General features: G+C 46.0%; 1 long non-coding RNA gene across 1 annotated transcript in view; it reads left to right on the top strand.

Moving 5' to 3' along the window:
• The window catches only part of LOC125945452 (uncharacterized), a 38,708-nt gene extending 25,541 nt beyond the window's left edge, over positions 1-13,167 (top strand). Inside the window, exon 5 of the long non-coding RNA XR_007466898.1 lies at positions 13,029-13,167. This is a non-coding gene — a long non-coding RNA (uncharacterized LOC125945452). The remainder of the gene's footprint in view (positions 1-13,028) is intronic.
• Positions 13,168-13,958: the final 791 nt, after the last annotated feature.

A 13,958-nucleotide genomic window follows, 5' to 3' on the forward strand; every position in this document is an offset into this window, starting at 1 on the left:
GATATGTGCCTGGGCTCACAACTTGTTCGATGATTGCCTCCAGCCAAATCTCGTCTTCACCTCTCAATCTATTGACATACACTTTGCATGTCGCCAACTGAGATGTACTCGGCTGACTCTCTTGGCTGATTGCGTTGGTCAGCCATTTTTCTATGACGATCCAGCATATTATACACAAAGGTTGGCATAAGTAAAGACAACTTTACCCGAGGCGAACGCTTCAAGAAGACTTCATCTGGCGTGTTTGCCGTTACAGAATTCGGCGTGTTTCGGTAGGATAGCAAGAAAGGACAGAGACGCTCTTGCATAGTACGCTATGACCCCGCGGCGATGTCAGTCAGTACTTGCTTCAGAAGCGCGTCTTGGTTGTTCTCACGTGCTTCTCTGCAGCTCTGTTGGATGTGGCGTAGTATGGAGGCGCCCTCGTATGCTTAATTCCCCATTTTCGCAGGAACTCTTGGAAGTCGTCCTAGGTAAACTGCGGTCCATTATCCGTCACCAGTGAATGCATCGGGGTAGCCATAGGCGGCGAAGAGAGCGTTCAAGCACTGCATCGTTTTTGCACTAGGTGTTTCAGGCATGCAAAACACCTCGATCCACTTTCAGTAGGCCTCGACCAGCACTAGCATGTTGGAGCCATCTTTCGTAGCGTAGTCAACATGAACGCGTTGCCAAACTCTAGTAGGATAGGGTCAGAGCTGTAATGGGCCGGCAGGTTTGGCTAGAGGACACCTTGGCAAATATGACAGTTACGCACCGTATTTTCGACGCCGTTGTCAAGGGAAGGCCACCTAAGATAAAATCGAACTCGCATCTTCATTCGTGTAATGCCGGGGTGTCCATCGTGCAGCAGAGCCAGAACATCTTGTTGCAAACTCTGGGGCACAATGACTCGATGACCTCACGTCAGGCAGTCCTGTTCATTTGAAAGCTCGTCTCTGCGCATAAAAAATGCTTTCATTTCACCAGAGTACCTGGCTGGCCATCATGTTAGCGCATATTTAACAACCGAACTCAGAACAAGGTCGCGTTTGGTTTCTTTTACAACCTGTGTCGCAGTGAATGGCGTGGCATCTAAAACAGCCAAGCATTCAGCTCCACCTTCATGCGTTTCTGTAGGAAACGGCAATCTCGATAACGCATCAGCCATTTACATGTTCTTCCCGCTTCTAAAGCTGAGATTGCATGGATATGCGGCAAGCGTCATTGCCCACCGTTGAATTCTTGTATCAAGAAGCTGAAGTCAGTATGCTGCAATACGGAGCGCAGCGGCGTCGCCCCACGGCAAACATTAAATACATTGTTAGGAGTACGTTTGTTTGGTTAATAACAAAATATAACGCAAAAATTTTGTATTCCTAGTGACAAGCGTAAAGTAAGAAGCTATCGAAACTATCCGCCAGTGGCATACGTGTGCTTCTGCCTGATTCAGCACATTATCTTAAAAGAGAGGCTGAAAACCCCAGATAACCAAAAACATATGCAACTGGAGCAGGTACTATGGTTCCTTTCCTGGAAATGAAAGCGAGCATCCCAATCTGTTAAACTAGTCATACTTAACCTGTATTAGACCAATGTTAGAGCATGTTAATAGGGGCCATTTCAAACTAGATTATTTGACCGAAATAGGAAATTGCTGGAAAAGCGTCAAGGTACAATCGAATTTGATATTCCCGAACCAATTGTATTAGAAAAACATTATGCCTTCGTGAATTGGCTGCATTAAGCCAATGCTGAAAACAGGGAAAGCTGATTCCCTTTCCTGCTGTTCAAAAACTCCTTGAATGTTAATAACATACTACATATGTCCCGAGCCAAAGTGAAGGGCACTGACAATATCTCCGAGCTTGTGTATCAGCTTTCTTCATGAACAAGAATGGAATAAAAAGTTGTCGCAGTTTCACCTGAAAGGCGAAGCACCAATTGCGATAGCAAATTATTAGAGCTATACGGAGTAAGGATAGTAGTTTTATCAGCTGTATAAACTTGGACATGCAGCAGCACCAGTAACGCGCAGAACTGTTGTCGACGCTGTCGGCGTTTTCCCCGCGTTCGCACCGAACGCGCGCGGAGTTTTTATATAAATACGTATTTGGTGCCGCAGCTAAACATCGCCTCCTCTCCCTCCCTCCCGTCCCCCCACAGCCATTCGTGCGACGGAGAAAGTTGCGTTTGCTCTCTATATATGAAAAGGAGGAAAGAGACGCTTAATTCTGCGGGCCTTCAGGGAGCCCGGCGCACTGGCGCTGAGCCGTGCTCCCTCAAGGGCTGCAGAAGATAGCGCCAACCTTTCCCTTTCCCTCAAGAACCACTTATCATCATCATCATCGGCGCAGAACGCGCGTTTGCTCTCCGACGTGCGTTCGCTCCCCGTGAAAGCGCGCGTCCCTCGCCCCCTTTCCCTCGCACATACAGCGTCCGGAGCGCGGCGACGATGTCATCGCCGTTGACGTCATACGGAACCTCACGGCGACGGCGACGACGACGGCGACGCCGACGGCAGAAATCTGGTTTGGAGTGTCCATATAATTGCTATCGCAATAAAACTACCTTTATAGTCTCAGAATCCAAACATTGTCAAATTTTTGAGGAGACCACCCAAGTACAAGTACTGACTGAACAGATTTGCGTGGTTGAGTGGACAGCTGCGAATACAACAGCATTCATAGCTGCTACCTCGAGGTGACTGCTAGGTTCCACGTGTGTTTCTCTTATAGCCCATGTACCTGGCAAGGGGAATGATTGTGCGTGGTCCCATTGCAGCATTGACCTGTGCTTTCTTTCATCTTTTTTTGCAATAGGTGGCGTTCAACTGATTCCGTCTGGTCATGTATTTAGCATTTGTCTGCACCTTATTTATTATGTGCAGGTGTTTGTATCATGTTGTGATTGTGGTACTTGCAGTGATGCAAGCATCTTTTTTTTTTAACAGCGGAGCTGTTTAGGCAGGCCGTAATATATTCCAGGAGCTGCAAAACCTCGCCGAGCTATGACGTCACTGCGTTGCCTAGCAATCCCATACCAGCTGTGCGATAGCTTCGCAAGACTCCGCGCCTAGACACTGCGCGCAGCGCGTCTGCTCCACTTGCCATAATCGTTCCGTGTAGCAGGTCTGAAGGCGGGGTTGCTAGTGTGCGGGTGGTAGTAGTAGCCATGGGGATACCGAGGAAGAACCGCACTCCCGAGGAAGAGGCCGCTTTCCGGGAATCAAGCCGCTTGGCCAAACAAGAATACAATCGCCGGCGTCGAGCTGATCCAGCACAGAGAGCTGAAGAACTTAAGAAAGCTTAAGAACAGTGGAGCAATGATCATCTAGTTCTTCTAGTAACCTTAGCACAGCCGAAAAAAGAGCATAACGCAAAACAGTATAAGTCGTGAAAATAGATGGGTGCTGCGTAAAATGTGGGGAACCGAACGGAACACGAGATAGGCGAGCCTAAGCCTGGTGAAACTTCGCCAATGCCCAGCGACACTTTGCCTAAGCCTATTGAAACTTAGCCTAGCCTAGAAAAAGCTTGGCATAACCTAGAAAAACTTAGCTAAACATAGCAATACCTTGCAAAACTTAGCTAAACCTAGCAAAACCTACAAAGAAATGAAAAAAAAAACTTCCCAAAAGCTTGCAATACCTAGCAACACATAGCACAACTTAGCAAAACCTACCAAAACGCCAGCAAAACCTACCAAAAACTACAAGAACTACTCAATCATCGCTCCGCTGTTCTTAAGCCTTGCGCGTCTGAGCGCAAGCTTTTTCAATTTTTTGATATGTTGCACCACAGACATTTATTCAACTTCGTGTTAAAATGTACAAAATGTGGCCACCCAGTAATGGCCAGGATAGCCAGCCTCGTTGGAAAAAAATATGATGCAGATCCAATGCACTTGCTGGAATCGTCACGAGGCAAAGCTTTCACGCAACAGTCAATTCAATTCTATAAAACTGCAATGTGTACAGTTGTCTTTATTTCATCCGATGCAAGAGGTACTCATATGAAATGTTTTATTATACACCGCACAGTTCATGTAATGTATACATAGCTCGGCGAACTGCCTCAAACGTCGGCTCACTAAGACTTGGACCTAACCATGAGGTCCAAGTTCGTGTGAGCCTGACTGAGTAGAATTTTGGTGAATATTAGAAAGCAAGCTCGGTTGAGTAAACTTTTGGTGAATATTGCCACGTCGTAATCAGGGCAAGCTCAGCTGAGTAGAATTTTGATGAATTTGAGAAAGAGAAAGCTCGGCGCTGTAGAATTTTGTTGAATATGAGTCAGAGCAAGCTCGGCTAAGTAGAATTTTGGTGAATATGACTCAGCACGAGCTCACCTGTGTATGGTTTTGGTGAATATGAGTCATAGCAAGTTAGAGCAAGCTCGGCTAATTAGAATTTTGGTGAATATGACTCTGAGAAAGCTCAGCTGAGTAGAATTTTGATGAATATGAGTCAGACCAAGCTCGGCTAAGTAGAAGTTTGGTGAACATTAATTGGAGCAAGCTCGGCTGAGTAGAATTTTGATGAATATGAGTCAGATCAAGCTCAGTTGAGTATAATTTTGGTAAATATGAGTCAGGGCAAGCTCGGTTTAGTAGAATCTTAGTCAATATGAGCAAGAGCAAGCTCGGCTGAGTATAATTTTGGTGAATATGGGTCAGAGCAAGCTGGGCTGTGTAGAATTTTGGTGAATATTACTCGAAGCAAGCTTGGCTAAGTAGAATTTTGGTGAATATGACTTGGAGCATGCTTGGCTAAGTATAATTTTGGTGAATATGACTCGGAGCAAGTTCGACTGAGTGGAATTTTGATGAATATTTGTCAGAGCAAGCTCAGCTGAGTATAATTTTGGTGAATATGGGTCAGAGCAAGCTCGGTTGAGTAGAACCTTTGTTAATATGAGTGAGAGCAAGCTCGGCTGAGTAATGATGGGATATGGTAATACTAGTTTATGCAGTAATAGATCTAATTGCAAACTCATTAGCAACATTGCCTCCGTCTTGTTGGGCACGGCCTATTCCTGGTGATGCGTCGGCACACTTTATGAGCTGTGGACATGCAAGAACTACCCACACTTGAAAAGATGCTATCATTCAAATGAAGGGATGCAACCAGCTGACTTCACGGCACAATTTTAATCTTCTTTTTAATGTGTTATCTACTGCTTATAAAAACAAGGTGTTTGCGTGCTTTTCACATTGTTGCCTTTGTTTTGCAGGAAGTAGATACGGGGAAGCAAGGGAAGGCAAGGATGCTTATGGCGAAGTTGTTTTTTAGAATACTGTGTTATGTTACGACCAGCACAAACAAAGCAAATCCGATGCACTGAAGCAAGCGCAATATGCAATTACCTTTGAATGTGAAGGTTAATGCAGGTGCAGTCAGGATACGAAGCCTGTAAGACATTGAAGGTTTATTGGTTTTTGTGCAGGATAAAAATGATAGATCAGAAACGTGAGATAAAACGGTTTCAATATTGCTTGGAAAACAAATTGAGGATGCCGTTTATTCTCAGTCAAAGCGTTAATATGCTATTGTAGAACATTCACTACGATATATAGTGTGCACGTTCACTTTGCGAGCTTGATAAGCTGCCGCATCTCGCAGCGGAAGTAACCTTGAAATCAGGTAATTAATTGGGGAAAACCAGCGGCACCATTTGACCTTATCACTTGTCCGTAGTTGCACATTCTTTAAATTGTTCCCTCCATAAAAACATCATCATCATCATCATCAGCCTACAGGACGAAGGACGAAGTCCACTACAGGACGAAGGCTCCTCCCTGCGATCTCCAATTACCCCTGTCTTGCGCTAGCGTATTGCAACTTGCGCCTGCAAATTTCCTAACTTCATCGTCCCACCTGGTTTTCTGCCGTCCTCGACTGCGCTTCCCTTCTCTTGCTATCCATTCTGTAACCCTAATGGTCCACCGGTTATCCATCCAACGCATTACATGGCCTGCCCAGTTCCATTTTTTCCGCTTAATGTCAACTAGAATATCGGCTATTCGCGTTTGTTCTCTTCCTGTCTCTTAACGTTACTCCTAAGATTTTTCGTTCCATCGCTCTTTGTGCGGTCCTTAACTTGTTCTCGAGCTCCTTTGTTAACCTCCAAGTTTCTGCCCCATATATTAGCACCGGTAGAATGCAATCATTGTACACTTTTCTTTTCAACGACATTGGTAATCTCCCAGTCAGGATTTGGCAATGCCTGCCGTATGCACTCCATCGTAATTTTATTCTTCTGCAAATTTCTTTCTCGTGATCAGGGCCCCCTGTGAGTAATTGACCTAGATAGACGTACTCCTTTACAGACTCTAGAGGGTGACTGGCGATCCTGAATACCGTAAAAGCATACCGCGCTACAACTGTGGCGTTCTCGTATATTGCAAGTATTTATTTTTATTCAAAAAAAAAACCCCTAAGGGCCCTCTTACGAGGGCATTACATAGGGGGGCGGGTACATTCGAAAAAGAAGCGGGAAAAAAAGAAAACAACTGTGGAACATATATAAAAGCTGGTATTATTACATCATTATAGCAGGAACATTATGTATAACACAAATTTGAAAGCGTTGACATTTTGTGATTAGAAAACATATAAACATAGTAACAGTGGTTGATGCAGCATTATATTCACACTGATGCTAAATGTATTGCAGCGTACATAACGAAAATATTGCTATCAGTCTAAGTAAACTTTTCACGTAAGAAAGCCTGAAAAGATGATAAATTAGATTCAGTCGCTGTGTATGACGCTATAGTCGGGTACAACTTTAGAAGACAGGGGGAGGCCCCGCCCAGTTGACCGAAGCACAGCAGCCAATTCCTCCGCGACTAAAGAAATAGTCCCGCTCAAACAATTGTGACTGCTTCTAAAACGCGTATTTGTCGCTATAATTAAGATTTGTGTATCTTGACGGTGGTTTGGTAAAACTATCATGATGGAAATGCTACCGCACATGCCGGATCGCGAGAGAAAAATAACTCCGTGCCTTCTACAACGCTGTGCGTCGTCTGCTACGGAGCAAAATCGACGGCATAGGGCGTAGCAGTCGCTGGCTTCATAGCATAAAATTCATATATACTTTTTGTGTGTTTGCACAACCTTTTTTTTTAATGTGTTGGGCCTATTTTTAATTAATATATTTTTTCTTTTTTTTCGCGGTTGCGAACCTGCGATCTCGTAAGTTCGGGCACGATCGCGCGCGGCTTTCCGTGCCAGTTTTCGGCCATGGAGCCCAGCGAGGTGACATCGGAACGCAATCCTTTGTTGCCGAACGAGCCTTGTGTCGCCTCGATGACCACACCACCAAGGAGTCTCGGCAAGAACAAGAGCGGCCACATCCTGAACAGCGATTCACGCAACATGATCTTCCACTGCTACACGTTTTGGCGTAACAGGCAGCCTGAACGCAGCGTGGAGGACACGAGCAAGTTTGTCGCCGACATGCTCGGTGTCAGCGAAAGGACTGTGTTCAGGGTGAGGGAGGAAGGTAAAGCTTCGCATTTTTCGGGTGGCAAACTGACGACGCCCTCGCGAAAGCGCCCGCGCAATGCGGAGAAGACGCAGCGGGAAGTTTGACAGCTGCACGGTTTGCGCGCTGAGGTCATGTGTGCATGATTTCTTTCGCCGCAACGAGATACCGACGGTCGAGAAGATAACTACAGAGTTCTCGGAGCGTATGGAACTCCCATCACTAAGGCGGTGTACTGTGCGTCGCCTGCTTGCCGAGATCGGCTTCAAGCACGAAAAGAGAAGCTGCAACTCGCTGCTTATCGACCGGGATGACATTACCGATTGGCGGAATCGCTACCTCCGTGACGTGGAGCGCTACCGGGCGGAAGGCCGAAAGATCTTCTACCTGGACGAGACAAGGGTGACGGCGGGACACACTCGGTCGATCGTGTGGACAGACGCCGTGGTGCAAATGGCCTGACGACGGGTCTAAAACAACCTTCCGGGAAAGGTCAGCGCCTGATCGTGACGCACACCGGCAGCGAGGATGGTTTCGTCGATGGCTGCTTGGATGTATTCAGAGGCCAAAAGACAGGCGACTACCACGAAGAAATGGACGGCAATCGCTTTGAGGGCTGGTTCAAGGACGTTGTGTAGAAGTTGCCAGCTGGTAGCGTCATTTTTTTAGACAATGTACCTTACCATAGCCGGCGAGAAGAGAAATTGCCGACGACGGCCTGGAAGAAGGAAAAGATAAAGGAGTGGCTCACAAGCAAGAACATCACCTACGGTGAAAGGATGATAAAGAAGCAGCTGCTTGAGCTGGTTGCATCTGTAAAGTCACGCTTTCTGAGCTACATTGTAGACAACACAGCTGTAAGGGCCGGTTGCATTGTACTCAGGCTCCCGCCGTACCACTGCGAATTTAATCCCATTGAGCTTGTGTGGGCCAAAGTCCAAAATGGCATCGCTGCGGACAACAGAGACTTCAAGCTGTCCACGATCGACGTCATCTTGAGCGAGAAAATCAAGCAGGTAACGGCGGAAGACTGGAGGAAGAGCATTCAGCATGTGATGGACTTGGAGGCAAAGTTCAGACTTGACATGTCTGGGAGTGAGCACATTCAACCCATCATCATCCAGCTGGGTGAAGATGACACTGAAGAAAGCGACTCCGACTGCGAGCTGTCTGGAATTGAGCCACTCGACGAAGCATAAAGTCTTCTTATTAACAAAAAAAACAGCCCTTATTAGGGCTACAAAAATTTTGCTGGTGGATTCGCAACAACCAACCATCCATTCCGTGAGCTCTCAAATAAATAAGCAGTTCCATTTATGGCATATTCCTTATAATAGAAGCTCAATTCTGATAAGCAACGTCCTGCAGGCATTGTGCTCGATTTAAGAAGTGGCATAGAAACACATTTAAATGCTGGCATATTTGAATTGAAACACTATTGTTAACCCTGAATATCGTTGGCAGGCTCAAAAGCTCATTCGGGCAGACACCGTCGAGTTTGACGCACCCCATAGTGAAATAGCAGCAGTCAGAGCACATTTTATGGTTCTGTTAGCAGTCTGCACTTGAATTCGCAGTCATGTAATAGCGAGTGGTGGTGAAATAGCAGCAGACAACACGAAACTGACAGCCACAGTCAGCAGCTTGAATGCCAAAGCACATTCATGTGGTTGCATTGTTTATTTTGTTATCTGGCTCACACAAGTAATGCAATTAAGAGAACAAATATAAGACATCATTAGCTTAGTGAGGCCCAAAATGCTCATTCAGGCACCCACTGTCGAGTTTGACGCGCCCCATAGTGAAAGAGCAGTAGTCGGAGCACGCTTTATGGCTCCGTTAGCAGTCTGCACTGAAAATTGAAGTGTTGTCATAGCCAATTTTCAATTTATTAATCTGACTCGAGCAAGTAATGCGAATGCAAGCACAATTATTAACGTGATTAACTTTGCTAGCATCTTTTTGTCATATTTACGTACCGGAAAAATGCTCAGCAAAGTTGAACGTGTTTTAGTGAGTCACTTTGTTCATTACAAGCCGTAGGCAAAGTGACGGACAGATTCAGACAGTGATATTGGGGAAGTAATAAATGGTGAAAGTTGCAAAAGCTCTCACAGCACTGCTTTGCTGGACTCCATTCACTAGAAAACTGCATTTGTAATGATGAAAGCGTCAAGACAGGAAATGATACCCCACTGCACAATGTTATATATGTGTACGACCACATGTGATGGGCAGCAAAACCATCCGTTTATTAAGACTGAATGCAACAACATAGCAAGGTGCTCTTTCACAATATGGCACCTTTTCATGTGCACTTCTGGCAAGCTACCGTAGGCACTGATGCATAAACACATTAACAGGGGTAAGAGACAAAGTAACTGTGCAAGCCATGTGATGCTTTTAACATTTTGTATCTGTCAATGTTTCTGTTGTCACAGCTGATAGAACTTTCTTTGGTGCAAGTTGGCTAATCACGTTGCGGCAACAGCACAAGAAGCAATGTCAGAATAGTAGGAGAAAACAAAGCAAGGTGACAGACTGAGGAGGCAAGGTAGACACGAGAGAATGGCTTTAATGACATCAAAGAGACCAGCCCTGCTATTCACTGGACTTGGTGCTTTGAATGAGACGAGTTAATGGAATTGTAAAGAAAGTCATGGCTGCAGCATGCTTACAAGGTCAAATGCAAAAATAAAAGGATAAAAATAGGAATAAATACATACACGCACGGAAGAACTCACATATTCACACACATGAACACAAACGCGAAAACTAACATCTAAAATACAAAAAAGGGCAAAACAACAAATATATACAAACACACAAGAAAACACGCACACACATTTAACGCAGGTGCGAGTAGAACTATTAGGAGTCAGTTCACAAGCAGATTTCACTACTTTGTCGTACTTTTTTTTAATGTACATATTGGCTCTGTTGCCTTCACTGTCATAGGAATTTTTCTGTAGCGACATATCACGACAAAGCGCAAAGCTGTGTTGTGGGAAAGCAAGTCGAGCGCTGACAGCACAGCTTATGCGCGATTGTGTCACAGCAGGCTTTCTACAGCTGGCGCGTGCAGTGAGCGGAGAGTTCTAAGCCACACAGCGACGCGAATTCATGCCAAGCTCCCTTGCAACGGCACCAGTGTATCAGTCATAATTGTATATTAGCATTCAGGCTGACATTAAGGAAACAAACACTGCTTCCAAACGCCTGATCGTTAACAATCCAATGACATTCGCTCAAGCAGCGCGTGTTAGTCACTGATTGTTAGCATTGTTGGAAAGCAATCAATCGACGGTGCTACACAACACTCGAACGACGCTGCTAGACGCTCGGCTATCTTATCACACTGCTGCCAACGATCGGTCGTTTTCACGCTGAGCTGGCAGCAACGAATCTTTGGGGTGCAAGTTGCTTTCACAAATCTTTTCTGTTGAGAAACTCGCAGGTTGGTTTCATCCGCGCACGCTTTTCTCATTTATCCTGATAATGGTTTTGCTCCATCACTTCACCACGTCCGACGAGAAACGCAGGGGCACAGTACACAAACACACCCGCCGCTCACAGTAGGTACCAGACTTTGGCGAACTCTCCTCGTCGTAACTTCACTTAGGAGCAAAACAAAATACCACGGAACAAACACGTACGATGTTTGTTTGGAGCGGTATGTCGCCGCGGGATCCTGTTTCCACACGAAGCGCAGCGTCACCGGTGTTCGCTGCAATCTTTCTTCGCCGGCTCACGGCTCAGAACAAACGCACGCGGCACAAATTGTGCATCGTAAGCTCACAATAATATTTGCGGCATGACAGACCACCACAAACTATTCGAATTCACTGTGACGAAGGGAGACGCACAGAGCTGAGGCGATTCGGCCGAGTTCGAAGCGAGGGCGGCCATGTTAGGCATGTTCTCCGTCGGCGGGGACCGTGGCGGGGACACCGGCCGTCCGGCTCATGACGTCACCTGAAGTGCGCGCCTATTGGTGCCAGCTCGTGTGAAGCCGCCTTTGAGGGGCAAATGCCGCTGTCTTCTAAAGTTGTATCCGACTATAGGTTATTCCATTCAATGATTGTGCGTGGTATAAATGATTTAGCGTAAAGAGATGAGCGGCAAGTTATGTGTGCTACTTTGTTATCATGGTCACGTGGCGGGAAGACAACGGGAGGTGAAGAAAAGAAGTCATTATGAAGGGTGCGATGATAGTACAGTTTATGAAATAGGGTTAGCCGAGCAAAGTGACGTCGACGTGATAGTGGTTCCAACTCGGCTCGTTGCTTTAATGCTGTGACACTCGTGAAGCGGGAGTAATCGGAGTAGATGAAGCGAGCAGCACGGTTTTGCAAGGATTCAATGTTGTTGATATATGTTTGATCAGGATCCCATATTGCAGAAGCATATTCAATCTTTGGGCGGATGAGTGTTATGTAAGCTAGCTTTTTTAGGTGGGATGGGACATGCTTGAGGTTACGCTTGAGAAGACCGAATGCTCGGTTAGCTGATGCTAATACAGTGTTAATATGGTAGTGCCAAGTTAAATGCTTGTACAGCCAGAAAATTGGGACGACATCCGAAATCCATGTCTTCCCGTGAGGGACACTTTGTACTATTTACCAATTCGCAGCGCGTGTGAATGACGGAAAAGCACGCAAAAGCACGTGCTATGAGAACCTGAAGCCAACGTAAAAAAGCGTCGAGCGACTACCAACGTAGCGTGTCAACAAACGCATAGAAATCACAGAACCGAATCTGACCTACGAGTTTTATCTGCCTTGTTCGCGTGTCGGTACTCAATTAGTTGTAGTGTTCGAGGCTTGTTGAGCCAACATTTATAAACAAAAATGTATCTATAAACGTTGCGTTGAGCGACCGGCGCCATTTCCCAAAACAAACCGCGAAATAGCTCTCGGCGCAATTTCGACGGAAAATGGCAACGATAACTACGACGTTGCAATGCTGCGACGAACCGGTTGTCGCAGTCGGAAATTGCGCTGTCGGCACTGCGACTGCGATTTTCGTCGCATGTGACCGAAATCGCACTTCCTGTGCGATGAAAATCGCATGCCAAACCGCGTTAACGCATTTCTCAATATTCGCCTGCACCAGTGCGTCATGCATTTCGAAGTCCACGCAGGGCCTTGCGACGGCCGCGCTTGATGGCGACGAGGGTTCGTAGTGAAGCGCGAGAGAGGAGTCTCGCTGCTGTACACGCCTGATACATAATTTGTTTCGACGGTGGTAATAATTTGTTCACTATATCAATAGATTGATTGAATGCTGAACGCATTACCGTCAACAGACAGCGGCAGTACCCATCAACAGATGGGTGCTGCCAAATTTTTTTTTTCGTATCGGCTTGCTCTGTCTTGTGCTGTCCCTCACCAGTCCTTTCCGGCACCTTAAGCAGCTTTTCTAGCCAACTAGCCCGTGATGCAGCTCTGCTACCGGTAGAAAGTACTTGGAAAACATTTATAATAGCTGGTTAGTTAGCGCAAACGGCTGTTAGATTGACGTTGCAGCTAATTGTATCTTATTATCTCCTTACAGTTGTTCATCATCTGGAGGATTGAAGCGTATGCGGCGAAAATGCCGAACTAGATGGCGCTGCTCTGAATATTTCCTGCCGTTCGTCATTCGCTTTGTTGTTCACAAATCTTTTGATGATTCTCCTGCTTCAATGTTCAAGCACGTTTAACTGTTATGCTGCGTAAATGGCTTTTCAATAAACTTTGCTGAAAAAGAATTTACGTTGTGCGGATCTCCTGTTGTCCCCGCCGTTTACCTTGGCGCTAACGATTTGTATGTTTTAAACACATATAACCGAAGTTTCCGTCAAAGCGGTTCATTGAAGAGCTGCAAATACCTAGTAGCGAAAGGCCAGTGACTCAATTTGGCGTCAGAGAAGTTCACTGAAGAGCGACACATAACCTGCAGCGCATAACCGAAGTTTCCGTCAAAGAGGTTCATTGAAGAGCTGCAATTACCTAGTAGCGAAAGGCCAGTGACTCAAGTTGGCGTCAGAGAAGTTCACTGAAGAGCGACACATAACTTGCAGCGCATAACCGAAGTTTCCGTCAAAGAGGTTCATTGAAGAGCTGCAAATACCTAGTAGCGAAAGGCCAGTGACTCAATTTGGCGTCAGAGAAGTTCACTGAAGAGCGACACATAACCTGCAGCGCATAACCGAAGTTTCCGTCAAAGAGGTTCATTGAAGAGCTGCAAATACCTAGTAGCGAAAGGCCAGTGACTCAAGATGGCGATAGAGAAGTTCACAGAACAGCGACACATACCCTGCAGCGCATAACAGAAGTTGCCGTCAAAGAGGTTCATTGAAGAGCTGCAAATACCTAGTAGCGAAAGGCCAGTGACTCAAGTTGGCGTCAGAGAAGTTCACTGAAGAGCGACACATAACCTGCAGCGCATAACCGAAGTTTCCGTCAAAGAGGTTCATTGAAGAGCTGCAAATACCTAGTAGCG

This window comes from Dermacentor silvarum, chromosome 5 (assembly GCF_013339745.2).
Source record: "Dermacentor silvarum isolate Dsil-2018 chromosome 5, BIME_Dsil_1.4, whole genome shotgun sequence".
Classification (NCBI taxonomy): domain Eukaryota; kingdom Metazoa; phylum Arthropoda; class Arachnida; order Ixodida; family Ixodidae; genus Dermacentor; species Dermacentor silvarum.